The sequence below is a fragment of the Pseudochaenichthys georgianus genome, chromosome 24 (assembly GCF_902827115.2).
Source record: "Pseudochaenichthys georgianus chromosome 24, fPseGeo1.2, whole genome shotgun sequence".
Classification (NCBI taxonomy): Eukaryota; Metazoa; Chordata; class Actinopteri; order Perciformes; family Channichthyidae; genus Pseudochaenichthys; species Pseudochaenichthys georgianus.
The window spans coordinates 24,094,431-24,115,126 of NC_047526.1; the positions used below are offsets into that span (position 1 = coordinate 24,094,431).

The window sequence follows — 20,696 nt, forward strand, 5'->3', positions numbered from 1 at the left end:
TGCCAAGTGAGTATTTTTCTGAAAAGGTTTATATTTAAAAAATATTTTGGATAATTATTTTTACGAGAGCAGGAACTCTCCACAGAATTTAAAATATATTTGTGTTTAAATTATATATATGTGTGAGTGAATATTAATAACATTATAACTGAAACTACTACTGGCAGCTCAGAATTTTTACAATTTGTATTCCCACTTTTACTGACGATTCAATTTAAAACTCACAACCCTCTTACAGTTACATTGCTTCTCAAAATGCCAGTGTTGTAGACTTTTAAGAATTATTTTGTCATTTTACAAGTTATCAGGGGAGAGCGCGAACGCAGTCCCCCACTACCACAAATTATGCAATCGAGATTCCCACATTTGAGGAATTCGCAGAGGTCAGCTCGACCGGTGTGCAATGGCCAAGCCTCGCCCTGGGTGAACCACCTTCTTGATCATGGTATCTCCCTTGCCAGGTAAGTATGAGTTGTACACATCGGAGTCAGGCACCTAATTCACACACATGATACACTGAATAAAGGTGCTGCAAATATAGAGACTACCAAAAACTAAGACATATAAAAAGGGGAGGATTATCTACAGGGAATGTAACACAAAATACTGTCTTTTGTGCGTAAGATGACAAAGATCTTTCAATTTAACTTGGATATATATCCCATGAAGCAACATGCTACATTGCAACAACCCCGCCCCCCCCCCCAACTCCCATTTCAAACACTTCCTCTCATTTCAAACACTTTGCTGCTGTTGGCAGGCAACTGACATTCCTGGTACTGCCACCGAGTGGTCTGGAGTGGTAACAATGCTGGTTCTGTAAATATAAAGGCAATGCATTAACACAAACAGCAGCCTCCAAAAGAAACCCATCGTTCTAACAGTTTAAACAATAACTAAACATGATGTGTTAATATACATGAAATGATGATTCAATTAGGGTGTGTTCACACCTAATAGTCCGCTATCTGGTGCGCACCAGACCACAGTTTGTTACATTGTTTCATTTTTCAGAAGGTTCGGTTTGCGTTCACACTGGCAAAAACTCAAAGGGACTATAAACTTTAAACACAAGTCATGTGCACGGAAATGCTGTTCAACCATTGGTCAGACATTAAGGGGGTACAAACGCAAATCCCGGCAATTTCTAGCGGAGCCTCCGCCATGGAGCATCGGCACTTTCGGCAGGTTATTCTCATGCTGCTGTTAGTCTGGAGATCAACAGACATTATATAATCAAACAACGTCCGTTAAAAAACATTATTACATGGCTTTGTTGAATACTCGATTCTGATTGGTCAATTCAAAACACGTGACACGTTTTTAATCCAGAACAGACAGACCGCTGTCAAGGATTTATTGACCGTTGTTAGGGATGCTCACATCTGCACAAAGAAGTCAGTTCGATTTAACTGTATACAGTTTGGCTGAAACTAACTGACAAGACAAGAGCGACAAGAAAACAGCGGAGAAGTAACGGGCAGAAACCCTCCTTTTTACGCAGCGGTCCAGACTCCAGACATAGGTCAGACGGCGACACATATTCAGTTGCCAGTTACTTTGGCATTAGGGCAGGGATATCTAGATACTTCCCAAGGTTTGACATAATGAATTGTGCTACTTTTAAAGCAAGCAACGATTTTCAAATCTGTAATAAAAAAACTCCTCAAAAACGCTATCGAAGCAGTTCCTGCCGTTGCTACGTTAGTTCAAACAGTAACAACGGACTATTTTTCTTAGCGGATGCATGTACATTTATATACATACAACTATTTTTTAAATCAATAAAATAATTTTCTAAATCCACAAAAGCATTTTAATTAATATTGGGAGTCATGTCGTTACTTTGTAGAGAATGTGGCTATGTAATAAGCGGCATAATGTGCAGCAGTCATTATGGGGAAAAGAACACCTTCATGCCGATCTAGATCCCTCCGCTTCACGTCGGGCTCCTGATCAGCCTGTCGGTGTTCGTTTCCTGCTTATCCATGAGAGACGTTCTGCAGAGGAGGGGTGTTTCACCGACGACAGGTGTTCTTACTTTTATGTAGCTGACGGAGAATGTTTACTTTACACGACACTGTTCAACACTTAATTCTGCTTTACTCTTTAACTAAACAACCGCGGATGTCTTGAAAGACTCTTTCGCTAAAGATTTTTGAAGATATCCGCGTTCTTGTGACACGTAAATACTGCGCTTCCTATGTTTTGGTGCGGAATGCGTTCACACCAGCAATGAACCGCTCCAGAGTTCGCAAGCAAGCGCTCCGAGACCACCTATTTTAGCGGACCAGAGTCCGGTTGTTTAGTTCACTTAAGAGGTCTCGGACTGCGTTCACACCGACCCAAATGAACCACACCAAGCGGCTAAACGCACCAGGGTTCGATTCAACCGGACTATACAAGGCAGGTGTGAACGCACCCTTACAAGCACCGAGTAAATGCATTCACAAATCACTAATTTGATGCGTAAGAGCCTTCTTCAATTTAACAAAGATAAAAACGAGATAATTAGTTATTGAGGCCAAGAAGTAATGAACTAAAGACAGTGCTCAGTTTTAATCAGTAATATTATAAATAATGAATAAAAGCCAGACACGAGTCCTTACTAACAACAGAGTATATCACATCACTGCCGTTTGAAATCTTTACACTGGCCTTACTCTGATCAGTCAGAGTCACAATTAAACATGGAGAAGCAGCGTTCAGGTATTATGCTCCATATATCTGGAACACACTACCAGAACACTGCAGGTTAGCTGGAAGTCTCTTTTCTTTTAAACCCAGGGGGAGGACTTGTTTAATTGCCATTGCTTTTTAACAACACTATTTATATCTTATCCTTGTATTTCTAACTCGTCTTGTCCTATTTTTGGATTGTTTTAGTGAGTGTTCTCCTGGCTTTTTAATTAATTTCCCAAAATGTATTTAAATTAAGTGTAATATATATGGTTCCTTTTGCACTACGTCCCAATGCTTTTAAAGTATTTGTGTCAAACTCTTTGAGTTGCATGCTGTTGAAATGCGCTCTTAAATACACTTCCTGCCATAAAATAAACAACTTCTTGCAGCTTTTTCTGGGACAATACTTTCCAGCTCCGAAAACAAGATTTATACACATTGTAATAAAGTAAAAAAAAAAACATGTTGATGCACTCGTGGAAAGAATATGACTATGTTCACACAATAAAGATGTAGGGATATTTCCTGGAAGTACTGCAATAACAGTTATATGTGATTGGACAGAACAAGTCCCCATACAACTCTAGGTTCTGAAAATCTACATATTAAACGGTCAGAGCATGCGTAAATGCCAAGTGAGTATTTTTCTGAAAAGGTTTATATTTAAATTATATTTTGGATAATTATTTTTACGAGAGCAGGAACTCTCCACAGAATTTAAAATATATTTGTGTTTAAATTATATATATATGTGAGTGAATATTAATAACATTATAACTGAAACTAATACTGGCAGCTCAGAATTTTTACAATTTGTATTCCCACTTTTACTGACGATTCAATTTAAAACTCACAACCCTCTTACAGTTACATTGCTTCTCAAAATGCCAGTGTTGTAGACTTTTAAGAATTATTTTGTCATTTTACAAGTTATCAGGGGAGAGCGCGAACGCAGTCCCCCACTACCACAAATTATGCAATCGAGATTCCCACATTTGAGGAATTCGCAGAGGTCAGCTCGACCGGTGTGCAATGGCCAAGCCTCGCCCTGGGTGAACCACCTTCTTGATCATGGTATCTCCCTTGCCAGGTAAGTATGAGTTGTACACATCGGAGACAGGCATCTCATTCACACACATGATACACTGAATAAAGGTGCTGCAAATATAGAGACTACCAACATCTAAGACTTATAAAAAGGGGAGGATTATCTACAAGGAATTTAACACAAAATACTGTCTTTTGTACGTAAAATGACAGAGATCTTTCAATTTAACTTGGATATATATCCCATGATGCAATGCTGCATTTCAACATCGAAAGACAACTACAAATCACTAGTTGTATCAATTTTACTCCAACAACTGAGAAACAATCAACCGGTAAGTTTAGATAAATCGAGAATATATAATACTGTATTGAAAAGTTGTTCTATTCACTGTTATAATTTAGAGAAAATGCAAAAAAACACATGTCTGTCTCTCTCCCCCCCTTCCCCTCACATTTCAAACACTTCCTCTCTCTTTGTTTGCTGCTGTTGGCAGGCAACTGACATTCCTGGTACTGCCACCTAGTGGTCTGGAGTGGTAACAATGCTGGTTCTGTAAATATAAAGGCAATGCATTAACACAAACAGCAGCCTCCAAAAGAAACCCATCTTTCTAACAGTTTAAACAATAACTAAACATGATGTGTTAATATACATGAAATGATGATTCAATTACAAGCACTGAGTAAATGCATTCACAAATCAATAATTTGATGCGTAAGAGCTTTCTTCAATTTAACAAAGATAAAAACGAGATAATTAGTTATTGAGGCCAAGAAGTAATGAACTAAAGACAGCGCTCAGTTTTAATCAGTAATATTATAAATAATGAATAAAAGCCAGACACCTGGATGCAGTCATGGACTTGGACCTGCATTTCAACAGCCACATTAAGGTAAAAACAAAGTCAGCCTCCTACCATCTTAATGTATAAAGTCAGAATGAGGATTTGGAAATACTAGTCGATGCATTTCACTGAAGTAGACTTGATTACTAATAATTGTTTATCGCAGGTCTTAGAAAGAAAATTGCTCAACAGCTGCAGCTGATTCAGGACCCTGCTGCTCAAGTCCTCATTAACAACAGAGTAGATCATATCACTGCCATTTGAAATCTTTACACTGGCCTTACTCTGGTCAGTCAGAGTCACAATTAAACATGGAGAAGCAGCGTTCAGGTATTATGCTCCATATATCTGGAACACACTACCAGAACACTGCAGGTTAGCTGGAAGTCTCTTTTCTTTGAAACCCAGGGGGAGGACTTGTTTAATTGCCATTGCTTTTTAACAACACTATTTATATCTTATCCTTGTATTTCTAACCCGTCTTGTCCTATTTTGGATTGTTTTAGTGAGTGTTCTCCTGGCTTTTTAATGAATTTCCCAAAATGTATTTAAATTAAGTGTAATATATATGGTTCCTTTTGCACTACGTCCCAATGTTTTGAAAGTATTTGTGTCAAACTCTTTGAGTTGCATGCTGTTGAAATGTGCTCTTAAATACACTTCCTGCCATAAAATAAACAACTTCTTGCAGCTTTTTCTGGGACAATACTTTCCAGCTCCGAAAACAAGATTTATACACATTGTAATAAAGTAAAAAAAAAAACATGTTGATGCACTCGTGGAAAGAATATGACTATGTTCACACAATAAAGATGTAGGGATATTTCCTGGAAGTACTGCAATAACAGTTATATGTGATTGGACAGAACAAGTCCCCATACAACTCTAGGTTCTGAAAATCTACATATTAAACGGTCAGAGCATGCGTAAATGCCAAGTGAGTATTTTTCTGAAAAGGTTTATATTTAAATTATATTTTGGATAATTATTTTTACGAGAGCAGGAACTCTCCACAGAATTTAAAATATATTTGTGTTTAAATTATATATATATGTGAGTGAATATTAATAACATTATAACTGAAACTAATACTGGCAGCTCAGAATTTTTACAATTTGTATTCCCACTTTTACTGACGATTCAATTTAAAACTCACAACCCTCTTACAGTTACATTGCTTCTCAAAATGCCAGTGTTGTAGACTTTTAAGAATTATTTTGTCATTTTACAAGTTATCAGGGGAGAGCGCGAACGCAGTCCCCCACTACCACAAATTATGCAATCGAGATTCCCACATTTGAGGAATTCGCAGAGGTCAGCTCGACCGGTGTGCAATGGCCAAGCCTCGCCCTGGGTGAACCACCTTCTTGATCATGGTATCTCCCTTGCCAGGTAAGTATGAGTTGTACACATCGGAGACAGGCATCTCATTCACACACATGATACACTGAATAAAGGTGCTGCAAATATAGAGACTACCAACATCTAAGACTTATAAAAAGGGGAGGATTATCTACAAGGAATTTAACACAAAATACTGTCTTTTGTACGTAAAATGACAGAGATCTTTCAATTTAACTTGGATATATATCCCATGATGCAATGCTGCATTTCAACATCGAAAGACAACTACAAATCACTAGTTGTATCAATTTTACTCCAACAACTGAGAAACAATCAACCGGTAAGTTTAGATAAATCGAGAATATATAATACTGTATTGAAAAGTTGTTCTATTCACTGTTATAATTTAGAGAAAATGCAAAAAAACACATGTCTGTCTCTCTCCCCCCCTTCCCCTCACATTTCAAACACTTCCTCTCTCTTTGTTTGCTGCTGTTGGCAGGCAACTGACATTCCTGGTACTGCCACCTAGTGGTCTGGAGTGGTAACAATGCTGGTTCTGTAAATATAAAGGCAATGCATTAACACAAACAGCAGCCTCCAAAAGAAACCCATCTTTCTAACAGTTTAAACAATAACTAAACATGATGTGTTAATATACATGAAATGATGATTCAATTACAAGCACTGAGTAAATGCATTCACAAATCAATAATTTGATGCGTAAGAGCTTTCTTCAATTTAACAAAGATAAAAACGAGATAATTAGTTATTGAGGCCAAGAAGTAATGAACTAAAGACAGCGCTCAGTTTTAATCAGTAATATTATAAATAATGAATAAAAGCCAGACACCTGGATGCAGTCATGGACTTGGACCTGCATTTCAACAGCCACATTAAGGTAAAAACAAAGTCAGCCTCCTACCATCTTAATGTATAAAGTCAGAATGAGGATTTGGAAATACTAGTCGATGCATTTCACTGAAGTAGACTTGATTACTAATAATTGTTTATCGCAGGTCTTAGAAAGAAAATTGCTCAACAGCTGCAGCTGATTCAGGACCCTGCTGCTCAAGTCCTCATTAACAACAGAGTAGATCATATCACTGCCATTTGAAATCTTTACACTGGCCTTACTCTGGTCAGTCAGAGTCACAATTAAACATGGAGAAGCAGCGTTCAGGTATTATGCTCCATATATCTGGAACACACTACCAGAACACTGCAGGTTAGCTGGAAGTCTCTTTTCTTTGAAACCCAGGGGGAGGACTTGTTTAATTGCCATTGCTTTTTAACAACACTATTTATATCTTATCCTTGTATTTCTAACCCGTCTTGTCCTATTTTGGATTGTTTTAGTGAGTGTTCTCCTGGCTTTTTAATGAATTTCCCAAAATGTATTTAAATTAAGTGTAATATATATGGTTCCTTTTGCACTACGTCCCAATGTTTTGAAAGTATTTGTGTCAAACTCTTTGAGTTGCATGCTGTTGAAATGTGCTCTTAAATACACTTCCTGCCATAAAATAAACAACTTCTTGCAGCTTTTTCTGGGACAATACTTTCCAGCTCCGAAAACAAGATTTATACACATTGTAATAAAGTAAAAAAAAACATGTTGATGCACTCGTGGAAAGAATATGACTATTTTCACACAATAAAGATGTAGGGATATTTCCTGGAAGTACTGCAATAACAGTTAGATGCGATTGGACAGAACAAGTCCCCATACAACTCTAGGTTCTGAAAATCTACATATTAAAACGGTCAGAGCATGCGTAAATGCCAAGTGAGTATTTTTCTGAAAAGGTTTATATTTAAAAATATTTTTGGATAATTATTTTTACGAGAGCAGGAACTCTTCTCAGAATTTAAAATATATTTTTGTTTAAATGATATATGTGTGAGTGAATATTAATAGCATTATAACTGAAGCTACTACTGGCAGCTCAGAATTTTTACAATTTGTATTCCCACTTTTACTGACGATTTAATTTAAAACTCACAACCCTCTTACCGTTACATTGCTTCTCAAAATGCCAGTGTTGTAGACTTCTAAGAATTATTTTGTCATTTTACAAGTTATCAGGGGAGAGCGCGAACGCAGTCCCCCACTACCACAAATTATGCAATCGAGATTCCCACATTTGAGGAATTCGCAGAGGTCAGCTCGACCGGTGTGCAATGGCCAAGCCTCGCCCTGGGTGAACCACCTTCTTGATCATGGTATCTCCCTTGCCAGGTAAGTATGAGTTGTACACATCGGAGACAGGCATCTCATTCACACACATGATATACTGAATAAAGGTGCTGCAAATATAGAGACTACCAAAAACTAAGACTTATAAAAAGGGGAGGATTATCTACAAGGAATTTAACACAAAATACTGTCTTTTGTACGTAAAATGACAGAGATCTTTCAATTTAACTTGGATATATATCCCATGATGCAATGCTGCATTTCAACATCGAAAGACAACTACAAATCACTAGTTGTATCAATTTTACTCCAACAACTGAGAAACAATCAACCGGTAAGTTTAGATAAATCGAGAATATATAATACTGTATTGAAAAGTTGTTCTATTCACTGTTATAATTTAGAGAAAATGCAAAAAAAACACATGTCTGTCTCTCTCCCCCCCCTTCCCCTCACATTTCAAACACTTCCTCTCTCTTTGTTTGCTGCTGTTGGCAGGCAACTGACATTCCTGGTACTGCCACCTAGTGGTCTGGAGTGGTAACAATGCTGGTTCTGTAAATATAAAGGCAATGCATTAACACAAACAGCAGCCTCCAAAAGAAACCCATCTTTCTAACAGTTTAAACAATAACTAAACATGATGTGTTAATATACATGAAATGATGATTCAATTACAAGCACTGAGTAAATGCATTCACAAATCAATAATTTGATGCGTAAGAGCTTTCTTCAATTTAACAAAGATAAAAACGAGATAATTAGTTATTGAGGCCAAGAAGTAATGAACTAAAGACAGCGCTCAGTTTTAATCAGTAATATTATAAATAATGAATAAAAGCCAGACACCTGGATGCAGTCATGGACTTGGACCTGCATTTCAACAGCCACATTAAGGTAAAAACAAAGTCAGCCTCCTACCATCTTAATGTATAAAGTCAGAATGAGGATTTGGAAATACTAGTCGATGCATTTCACTGAAGTAGACTTGATTACTAATAATTGTTTATCGCAGGTCTTAGAAAGAAAATTGCTCAACAGCTGCAGCTGATTCAGGACCCTGCTGCTCAAGTCCTCATTAACAACAGAGTAGATCATATCACTGCCATTTGAAATCTTTACACTGGCCTTACTCTGGTCAGTCAGAGTCACAATTAAACATGGAGAAGCAGCGTTCAGGTATTATGCTCCATATATCTGGAACACACTACCAGAACACTGCAGGTTAGCTGGAAGTCTCTTTTCTTTGAAACCCAGGGGGAGGACTTGTTTAATTGCCATTGCTTTTTAACAACACTATTTATATCTTATCCTTGTATTTCTAACTCGTCTTGTCCTATTTTTGGATTGTTTTAGTGAGTGTTCTCCTGGCTTTTTAATGAATTTCCCAAAATGTATTTAAATTAAGTGTAATATATATGGTTCCTTTTGCACTACGTCCCAATGCTTTTAAAGTATTTTTGTCAAACTCTTTGAGTTGCATGCTGTTGAAATATGCTCTTAAATACACTTCCTGCCATAAAATAAACAACTTCTTGCAGCTTTTTCTGGGATAATACTTTCCAGCTCTGAAAACAAGATTTATACACATTGTAATAAAGTAAAAAAAAACATGTTGATGCACTCGTGGAAAGAATATGACTATTTTCACACAATAAAGATGTAGGGATATTTCCTGGAAGTACTGCAATAACAGTTAGATGCGATTGGACAGAACAAGTCCCCATACAACTCTAGGTTCTGAAAATCTACATATTAAACGGTCAGAGCATGCGTAAATGCCAAGTGAGTATTTTTCTGAAAAGGTTTATATTTAAAAAATATTTTGGATAATTATTTTTACGAGAGCAGGAACTCTCCACAGAATTTAAAATATATTTGTGTTTAAATGATATATATATGTGAGTGAATATTAATAACATTATAACTGAAGCTACTACTGGCAGCTCAGAATTTTTACAATTTGTATTCCCACTTTTACTGACGATTCAATTTAAAACTCACAACCCTCTTACAGTTACATTGCTTCTCAAAATGCCAGTGTTGTAGACTTTTAAGAATTATTTTGTCATTTTACAAGTTATCAGGGGAGAGCGCGAACGCAGTCCCCCACTACCACAAATTATGCAATCGAGATTCCCACATTTGAGGAATTCGCAGAGGTCAGCTCGACCGGTGTGCAATGGCCAAGCCTCGCCCTGGGTGAACCACCTTCTTGATCATGGTATCTCCCTTGCCAGGTAAGTATGAGTTGTACACATCGGAGACAGGCATCTCATTCACACACATGATATACTGAATAAAGGTGCTGCAAATATAGAGACTACCAAAAACTAAGACTTATAAAAAGGGGAGGATTATCTACAAGGAATTTAACACAAAATACTGTCTTTTGTACGTAAAATGACAGAGATCTTTCAATTTAACTTGGATATATATCCCATGATGCAATGCTGCATTTCAACATCGAAAGACAACTACAAATCACTAGTTGTATCAATTTTACTCCAACAACTGAGAAACAATCAACCGGTAAGTTTAGATAAATCGAGAATATATAATACTGTATTGAAAAGTTGTTCTATTCACTGTTATAATTTAGAGAAAATGCAAAAAAACACATGTCTGTCTCTCTCCCCCCCCTTCCCCTCACATTTCAAACACTTCCTCTCTCTTTGTTTGCTGCTGTTGGCAGGCAACTGACATTCCTGGTACTGCCACCTAGTGGTCTGGAGTGGTAACAATGCTGGTTCTGTAAATATAAAGGCAATGCATTAACACAAACAGCAGCCTCCAAAAGAAACCCATCTTTCTAACAGTTTAAACAATAACTAAACATGATGTGTTAATATACATGAAATGATGATTCAATTACAAGCACTGAGTAAATGCATTCACAAATCAATAATTTGATGCGTAAGAGCTTTCTTCAATTTAACAAAGATAAAAACGAGATAATTAGTTATTGAGGCCAAGAAGTAATGAACTAAAGACAGCGCTCAGTTTTAATCAGTAATATTATAAATAATGAATAAAAGCCAGACACCTGGATGCAGTCATGGACTTGGACCTGCATTTCAACAGCCACATTAAGGTAAAAACAAAGTCAGCCTCCTACCATCTTAATGTATAAAGTCAGAATGAGGATTTGGAAATACTAGTCGATGCATTTCACTGAAGTAGACTTGATTACTAATAATTGTTTATCGCAGGTCTTAGAAAGAAAATTGCTCAACAGCTGCAGCTGATTCAGGACCCTGCTGCTCAAGTCCTCATTAACAACAGAGTAGATCATATCACTGCCATTTGAAATCTTTACACTGGCCTTACTCTGGTCAGTCAGAGTCACAATTAAACATGGAGAAGCAGCGTTCAGGTATTATGCTCCATATATCTGGAACACACTACCAGAACACTGCAGGTTAGCTGGAAGTCTCTTTTCTTTGAAACCCAGGGGGAGGACTTGTTTAATTGCCATTGCTTTTTAACAACACTATTTATATCTTATCCTTGTATTTCTAACTCGTCTTGTCCTATTTTTGGATTGTTTTAGTGAGTGTTCTCCTGGCTTTTTAATGAATTTCCCAAAATGTATTTAAATTAAGTGTAATATATATGGTTCCTTTTGCACTACGTCCCAATGCTTTTAAAGTATTTTTGTCAAACTCTTTGAGTTGCATGCTGTTGAAATATGCTCTTAAATACACTTCCTGCCATAAAATAAACAACTTCTTGCAGCTTTTTCTGGGATAATACTTTCCAGCTCTGAAAACAAGATTTATACACATTGTAATAAAGTAAAAAAAAACATGTTGATGCACTCGTGGAAAGAATATGACTATTTTCACACAATAAAGATGTAGGGATATTTCCTGGAAGTACTGCAATAACAGTTAGATGCGATTGGACAGAACAAGTCCCCATACAACTCTAGGTTCTGAAAATCTACATATTAAACGGTCAGAGCATGCGTAAATGCCAAGTGAGTATTTTTCTGAAAAGGTTTATATTTAAAAAATATTTTGGATAATTATTTTTACGAGAGCAGGAACTCTCCACAGAATTTAAAATATATTTGTGTTTAAATGATATATATATGTGAGTGAATATTAATAACATTATAACTGAAGCTACTACTGGCAGCTCAGAATTTTTACAATTTGTATTCCCACTTTTACTGACGATTCAATTTAAAACTCACAACCCTCTTACAGTTACATTGCTTCTCAAAATGCCAGTGTTGTAGACTTTTAAGAATTATTTTGTCATTTTACAAGTTATCAGGGGAGAGCGCGAACGCAGTCCCCCACTACCACAAATTATGCAATCGAGATTCCCACATTTGAGGAATTCGCAGAGGTCAGCTCGACCGGTGTGCAATGGCCAAGCCTCGCCCTGGGTGAACCACCTTCTTGATCATGGTATCTCCCTTGCCAGGTAAGTATGAGTTGTACACATCGGAGTCAGGCATCTCATTCACACACATGATACACTGAATAAAGGTGCTGCAAATATAGAGACTACCAACATCTAAGACTTATAAAAAAGGGGAGGATTATCTACAGGGAATGTAACACAAAATACTATCTTTTGTACGTAAAATGACAGAGATCTTTCAATTTAACTTGGATATATATCCCATGATGCAATGCTGCATTTCAACATCGAAAGACAACTACAAATCACTAGTTGTATCAATTTTACTCCAACAACTGAGAAACAATCAACCGGTAAGTTTAGATAAATCGAGAATATATAATACTGTATTGAAAAGTTGTTCTATTCACTGTTATAATTTAGAGAAAATGCAAAAAACACATGTCTCTCCCCCCCCCCTCCCCTCACATTTCAAACACTTCCTCTCTCTTTGTTTGCTGCTGGTGGCAGGCAACTGACATTCCTGGTACTGCCACCTAGTGGTCTGGAGTGGTAACAATGCTGGTTCTGTAAATATAAAGGCAATGCATTAACACAAACAGCAGCCTCCAAAAGAAACCCATCTTTCTAACAGTTTAAACAATAACTAAACATGATGTGTTAATATACATGAAATGATGATTCAATTACAAGCACTGAGTAAATGCATTCACAAATCAATAATTTGATGCGTAAGAGCTTTCTTCAATTTAACAAAGATAAAAACGAGATAATTAGTTATTGAGGCCAAGAAGTAATGAACTAAAGACAGCGCTCAGTTTTAATCAGTAATATTATAAATAATGAATAAAAGCCAGACACCTGGATGTAGTCATGGACTTGGACCTGCATTTCAACAACCAGATTAAGGTAAAAACAAAGTCAGCCTCCTACCATCTTAATGTATAAAGTCAGAATGAGGATTTGGAAATACTAGTCGATGCATTTAACCAGAGATGGAGTACTCGAGTGCCGATTTTCTGGACTCGTGACTTGACTCGGAATCGCGCACTGATTGACGCGACTCGGACTCGTGAATTCTCACGCACGATGACTTGGACTTGGCTCGGACACTCCTTGGATGACTCGGACTCGAGCAAGTTTTCTCTGGAGTCTGATGTCCTCTGTCCTGGCGTGTGCACCTGCGAGGCGAGTTCACGTACTGGGCGCGCCCCCGCTGCTATACCAGTCTAAAGATGTCCAGAGACACACCCCGCATCGTGCTGTATGCTTTTAAAGATTTCGTTTCCATATTGGGAAAGAGCAGCGCAAAATGCACATTATGTGGACAGAAGATAGAAGAGAAGACTGGGACAATGTCGAATTTCAATCGACACCTTTCACGGCGGCACCCAGAAAAGTAAGTAGAAATGCTATTGTTAGCTTGCTAACCCACGTTAACGTTAGCCACTAAATTGACTCCACAAAGGTTTTAAGATGTCGGGTTAGATGGAGGTAGGGGTTGATATCACATCCTAGGGACCAAGTGCAGTTTTATTGTCTAGATAGATACTGTTAAAAAGCTATACATGTCCTTGGTGATACTGCAGATGATGAGTAGCCTAGCCCTAGCCTACAATGAACGTGAAAATTAGAAACTGAAAATGATCTCCGTCACGGAGGCTCCATAACACATTACTCTAAGGATTGAGTTCATATATATATATGTATATATATATATATATATATATATGTATATGTATATATATATATATATATATACATATATATATATATGTATATGTATATATATATATATATATATATAGGTAGGCTGTATTGAATACTATCATCAGAGTAATGTGATCAAATCAATAAGTAAAGATTCAGCTGATAACATGAAAGCACATGGCTACTTAACATGCAGAATGTCATCATTGTGCATGCTAAGTAGCAATGTGCTTTCTGGGGCTTAATCTTTATTGATATCATTTCAACGTTCACTTATTGGTTGTTGGACATTGTGATATTATATTTATTATATTCGCTTTGTGTTGTGAGGTTTTGCCGACTGTGTTGAAATAAATTAACAAAATATTTGTTCATTGCAACACATTTAGAATCATATTACATATTTACACTTGACACATTTTATTGTTTTAAGTGTTCATTGATGTGCATTGTCCCTGCTAAATAAACGATTAAATATCCCTTTTTACCATTAGTGGCTTGCTTGGTTTGTGCTTGAACATTCCATTTTTTAAGGCTCAGGATTATGGTTTTGTATTTCACTGTTATATAGCACACTGATAACAATGTTACTTTTAACATTGTTTCTCAATCCTTGAACTCAAACCATATTTGGATGGTCCAAAAATGTATTTAAATTATTATCATAAACATGCCACAACTAGTTTGCAATGGTTGAGGATTAGTAGTTGGGTAGCCCTATTTTTAACCATACAATTTATTTAGCAATAAGAAAGATTTTTTGAAATTATTTGGCATCAAGAAGCTAAAGTGTGTATTCTTTCTTCCCCTAGGCACCAACAATACCGTGCATCACTTTCCTCCGATGTGACATCGGCTGCTGGGTCTAGTAGTCAGAGTATAACGTCATTTTTCAGTGAAGGACAGCGAAGGATCTATGACCCCAGTCATCCTCGTCAGAAATCCATAAGTGATGCTGTTGTGAAAGACCTTATCATTAAATGCTGTTTGCCTCTCTCCATTGTCGACAACGAGGACTTCCTCCATGTCTTAGACCCTCAATACAGGCCAATAGCAAGATCAACCATCTCCTCTGTGACCATTCCAGGAATAGAGCGATCGAAAGATGTGGTCGTTCCTTGGAGTGACAGCACACAGTGTCTGAAAAAAAGACGAACTCCTGACACATCTGCTAATGTGTGAAAGAGTGCTTGGAAAACACACAGGAGAGAAGATAGCCAATATGTTTGAAATGTGTGCAGAAGAATATCTTATTAAGGATAAGATCAACTTTATTATAACTGACAATGCATCAAACATGCGAAAAGCATTCCAGGCCAGCTTTCCACCAGAGGAGGCTACAGTGCTGTGTGAGGAAGAGACTAATGATTCCATCAGCAAATGCCACACGATGGAATTCAACTTTAAAGCAGGTAAAGGCGTATGTTAAATTTGACATGCAAAATCTCTCTTATATGTTGAACTCAGAGGGACACAAAGCCCTCATCTTATCCCAGCGAGATTATGCTCAGCTGAAAGAACTCATCGAAGTTCTTGACCCATTCCTGGAGGCAACCGACCTGACTCAGGGAGAGAAAACTGTCACAGCCAGTGTGGTTGTGCCCTGTGTTTTTTCTCTGCACTGCCATCTGCAGGAAATAAGAGGAAGAGTCAGATACTGTGGGCCCCTGGTGAGAGCTCTGGCGAGCTCCTTGAAAACAAGGTTCACAGAGATCTTCCAAGCAGTGAAGATGCCAGGATGCGAGCCAGCTGAAGGAAGAGGTCCCACCAAATTTCCTTTCACGACTGCCTACTTCATAGCATCTGTGTTGGACCCATCGTTTGGTTTCCAGTGGCTAAAACATGATGTGCAGCTGGACAGTAATGACAAAGATCAGCTAATGACTCAGATCATTGGTGAGACATGTTCACTTGTTATATATGTATGCAGGCTCCAGTGTGCGAAAAAGTACACGTCCCACCGTCCGGGACGTGTTATTTACAATATCGGACAAGTAGATCTTTCAATTGACTTGTCCGGCGGACAAGTGACGTTTTTCGCCCCGATTTATTGACAAAATTATTGATAAATTCAGTTTACAAAAGGCAGAACTCATTCGCAAATTGTCCGTGTCCGTCATTGTTCGTTTAGAAATGCTAGTTTCGGTTCTACTTGTCGATTCCTAAGGAAATGCATCTCGCCGCTTTCTGTACAGTTAGACGGGGGCAGGGCGGGAAGTGTAGCACAGTGGCAGGGTTGGGAAGCAAAACTCGGTTCCGAGTAGGAACAAATAATTTTTCCGGTACCGGGATTAATAAGAGTTGTGAGGACAGGAGGCCGAGCCCCGCGGACCGCAGCTCTCTCTCTCTCTATGCTCCGTATCAGCTGATCGCTGCACGGTGCAGCTCAGCGTCTCTCTCTCTTTCTACACACAGCGGATCCGTTGCCCGTTTAACAGCCTCATCTTTGTCAAACTTTCTTATTTTCTTTCTCTAACACATAATGAAGGTTATTAAGCGTGTTAACTCCTGTGTTGTTAATATTGACCGCCATTTCCTTTATGAAGTGAAGCATCCTACCTCTCTGTGTCCTCACATCCCCGGACCCCCAGACTCGGAGGAGCACAGGGATGTTTGTATTGTTTATGAAGCAGGGTATAGAAAGTACATTATTGAAATGAAAATACTATTTATTTACTTTTACAAACAGTGAGCAGCTGCAGCATGTGTATTGCAGGACATGTGTAAGCGTGCAAGCGTCTTTGAGTTGTAGAAAAGCGCTAGGCCTATAGGCTATAAATATATTAATAATAATAATAATAACTTTATTTGTATAGCACCTTTCATACAGGGGATTGCAGTTCAAAGTGCTTTACATCAGTAAAAAATAAGACATAAAATCAGTGTAAAACAAGCAGCAAGAGCAAAGCATAAAGTGGGATAAAATTATTAAAAATAAAAACATGGGGAATAAAACATAGAGAAATAGTGCAATGTCAATCACAGAGAATAGTGCAGTATAATAGTGTGAAATCAGTAAAATGCTTTGGTAAAGAGCCTTTTAAAAATGCCTAATGTATTGGCTTCCCTAATATTGTTGGGCAACGTGTTCCACAGTTTTGGGGCGTAGTTTACAAAGGCTGCATCACCGATCTTCTTATGACTCTTTCTGGTGACCTCTAATAGACCTGCATCTGATGATCGCAGTGTTCTGGCGGGTGTGTAGTTCATTAGAGAGTCAGCAATGTAGCTGGGTTCTTGTTCATTTAGAGCTTTGTATATGAGGAGAAGCACCTTAAAATCAATTCTAAAAGTTACAGGAAGCCAGTGTAGAGTAGCTAAGACAGGACTAACATGTTCCCTCCTTTTGGTATTCGTTAGTAGTCTAGCTGCAGAGTTTTGAATGAGCTGGAGTCTTCCAATAGCTTTCTTGGGGAGAACAGTGAATAGTGCATTGCAATAGTCTAGTCGGCTAGATATAAAAGCCTGAATTAGCTTCTCTGTCTTACCTTCGCTATGTTTCTGAGATGAAAGAAAGCTATTTTGGTCACTTTGTTTAAATGGGCGTTGAAGTTCAAATCTGAGTCCAGGATGACACCGAGACTTGTCACCTCCGGTTTAATCCAAGTGGTTAAACTTCCTAGATTATTTGTTAGCGTCTCTCTTTTTGAGATAATAATGTATTATTATTATTATTATTATTAGGCCTATGTGTTGGAGATGTGTGGTTGGACTCTGTCTCACAGGCAGGTTGCAGTGTAACATCAGAGGAGACTGGGCCAACTGTACATTCTCAAACTGCACCACTTAGAACTAACTAAACAATGCAGAGATTATTTTTATATAATTGTATTCAATAACCGTGTGACGAAGGGAACTTCGTCACTATGGACTGACGGCTTCAGGCCGGGTAATAACGGTCAGCTTCACAAACCGTAAGAAATTAAACAGTATGAAGTGATTTGTAAATAGGAATACAGATTTGACTTAATGTTTTCATAAATACATTTTTCTCCCAGTTTGCCATGGGACTTATTTTTACCCTCTCAAAGAACCGGAATCGAAAAGCAGTACCGGAATCGTTAAAATCCAAATGATACCCAACCCTATGTGTGATGCAGTAAAATCTTACCGCTCACTTACGTTAGCGGTGTTGTAAAAACCGTGGGAAAGTGTAAAATACGATGACGAAGAAGAAGATTCCAGTGGCCCCAATTTGTGTCCACTCTGGACAAGTGAAAAATGTCTTCGGACAAGTAAATTGCCAAACTCACTTGTCCATGGACAAGTACCCTCTAAAAACTTTTTCTCACACTGGGCTCTAACTTATACTAGCCATTATTAATTATAGTTATATGTGTACATGAATGTCTAGAAGTGGTTTATCTGTTTGTAGATATTGGGGTGTGTGTAGCCAAAATAAGAATACTCAATCCTTATGGAAATAATTACCCAATTATAAGGCCATTTTTACACATTAGCCTCTTCAAGTAAAACAAATTAACATCTATAAATGGTATCACAAACAAAATAATAAGATCAGTAGCAGATTTATTCACAAAAGTATACCCTCTCATTTCAGATTGTATCAAGGCAGAGGGTGAGAAGCAAATGATCTCAACAGCAGACAAAGCAGCAGGACCAGAACAAGGTGATGTTCCAGTGTCTCCTCCTGCTCCTGAAGCTCCTCAGAAGAAGCTGAGAATGTTCTCCCACTACAGCAAGACTCCCTCCTCCACCAACAGTCGGTCTGTCCAGGCTCAGCTGACTGCATACCTCGACTTGATCGACAACCAGGCCTCAGACCCATGCTTCAAGTTTTGGCAACAAAATAAATCCCAGTTCCCTGTCCTCTATCAGGTTGCCACACAGGTATTCTCCATCCCTGCTTCCAGTGCACCCATTGAAAGGGTATTCAGTCATGGAGGCATTTTTATGAGGCCTCACCGTGCAAGGTTGAGTTGTTCGATGTTGTCAAATCTGATGCTTTTAAAATGCAACAAGGATGTTTAAGTGTGTGTGCCTGAGTGGGTGCTCATCTGTTCCTGACGCTAGCAGCTAAAAACATATTGTTATGCCAGACTAAAGTTCCCTGCCAGACTAGAGTGGCAGTGACGCGTCCTAAAACCCGGAAGTAAGCTGCGCATGAGTTCCTTCGACAAAGAAGCAATGCAATTTCTCCATAGGATTTTGGAAAATAGCTCGAAATAAGGTCTGTGGTTGACACACATTTAAGAGACAGATCACGTTTTGGATAATCTCCACGTGATCGGTCTCTTAAATGTGTCTCAACCACAGACCTTATTTCGAGCTATTTTCCAAAATCCTATGGAGAAAATGCATTGCTTCTTTGACAAAGGAACCGGAAGAAGTTTACTTCCGGGTTTTAGGACGCGTCACTGTGGCACTCTATTGGAATTGGCCTCATTCGGCTCTGCTGGTGTTGTTTGTGGTTTTCCGTACACCTGTAAGATGCTTTTTAAGTATTCTAAATGCATAATTTCAACTGGGTGTCTGTCCAATAGGGCCACATTATGGTAGGAGAGGGGACCCCATCACTTCACTAACAGAGAGGAATTGGTTCTATGACTTTGTAATTCGAGCCAGATTCAAATTGGAAATTGAATGAAAATGTTACTTGTATTGCGTAGAAAGCCCTGCATGCTTTCTCATGTTCTAAATAATGTATTTTCAGTTGCTGTGGGTTTTCAAACCATTAAATAAGTTCAATTGTGACATTGTGTTTAATGTATACCATTTTCATTTGTAAAGCAGCTCTTTGAAGATGCCAGAACGGAGCACTAGAGGCAATATTGGAACTGGACTCAACCTTGATGATGATGATAATAATAATTAGTATTATTATTAGTAATAAGCTTTATATTTGTATAGCACCTTTTTTAATACAACAATTGTAGCCACACTCGCTTCACAGCAGTTCAATAGACACATTAGTATACCATGACAGGATAAAAGCAATGTAGAGGAGCTACAGCTACATTTCAACACATATATCCACTAAGATTAATACATGAAGACTTGTGACTCGGACTTGACTTGGACTCTTCTTGGGTGACTCGGACTTGGACTCGGACACAGGTAATGGTGACTCGGTGACTCGGACTCGACTACGACTCTCCTTAGGTGACTCGGACTCGAAGAGTGGGGACTCGAGAGTGACTTGGACTCGTGAATTGGTGACTTGACTACAACACTGCATTTAACTGAAGTAGACTTGATTACTAATAATTGTTTATCGCAGGTCTAAGAAAGAAAATTGCTCAACAGCTGCAGCTGATTCAGAACCCTGCTGCTCGAGTCCTCACTAACAAGAGAGTGGATCACATCACTGCCATTTGAAATCTTTACACTGGCCTTACTCTGGTCAGTCAGAGTCACAATTAAACATGGAGAAGCAGCGTTCAGGTATTACCGTAACCCGTCTTGTCCTATTTTGGATTGTTTTAGTGAGTGTTCTCCTGGCTTTTTAATTAATTTCCCAAAATGTA

At 38.1% G+C, this 20,696-nt stretch overlaps 1 long non-coding RNA gene and 6 other non-coding genes across 7 annotated transcripts; 1 reads left to right on the forward strand and 6 right to left on the reverse strand.

The window, feature by feature from the left end:
- Positions 1 to 305: 305 nt before the first annotated feature.
- Positions 306 to 469, reverse strand: LOC117440414 (U1 spliceosomal RNA). The gene has a single exon (XR_004551272.1). It is a non-coding gene; the product is annotated as a U1 spliceosomal RNA (small nuclear RNA).
- Positions 470 to 3,616: 3,147 nt separating this feature from the next.
- Positions 3,617 to 3,780, reverse strand: LOC117440415 (U1 spliceosomal RNA). Its single transcript, XR_004551273.1, has one exon. It is a non-coding gene; the product is annotated as a U1 spliceosomal RNA (small nuclear RNA).
- Positions 3,781 to 5,813: 2,033 nt separating this feature from the next.
- Positions 5,814 to 5,977, reverse strand: LOC117440416 (U1 spliceosomal RNA). The gene has a single exon (XR_004551274.1). It is a non-coding gene; the product is annotated as a U1 spliceosomal RNA (small nuclear RNA).
- A 2,030-nt stretch (positions 5,978 to 8,007) lies between these two features.
- On the reverse strand, positions 8,008 to 8,171 carry LOC117440399 (U1 spliceosomal RNA). The gene has a single exon (XR_004551259.1). It is a non-coding gene; the product is annotated as a U1 spliceosomal RNA (small nuclear RNA).
- A 2,034-nt stretch (positions 8,172 to 10,205) lies between these two features.
- LOC117440400 (U1 spliceosomal RNA) lies at positions 10,206 to 10,369 on the reverse strand. The gene has a single exon (XR_004551260.1). It is a non-coding gene; the product is annotated as a U1 spliceosomal RNA (small nuclear RNA).
- Positions 10,370 to 12,402: 2,033 nt separating this feature from the next.
- LOC117440401 (U1 spliceosomal RNA) lies at positions 12,403 to 12,566 on the reverse strand. Its single transcript, XR_004551261.1, has one exon. It is a non-coding gene; the product is annotated as a U1 spliceosomal RNA (small nuclear RNA).
- Positions 12,567 to 13,548: 982 nt separating this feature from the next.
- LOC117439522 (uncharacterized) lies at positions 13,549 to 19,404 on the forward strand. The gene is made up of 3 exons (XR_011642627.1): positions 13,549 to 13,897; positions 15,021 to 16,104; positions 18,770 to 19,404. It is a non-coding gene; the product is annotated as an uncharacterized lncRNA (long non-coding RNA).
- The last annotated feature ends 1,292 nt before the right edge of the window (positions 19,405 to 20,696 follow it).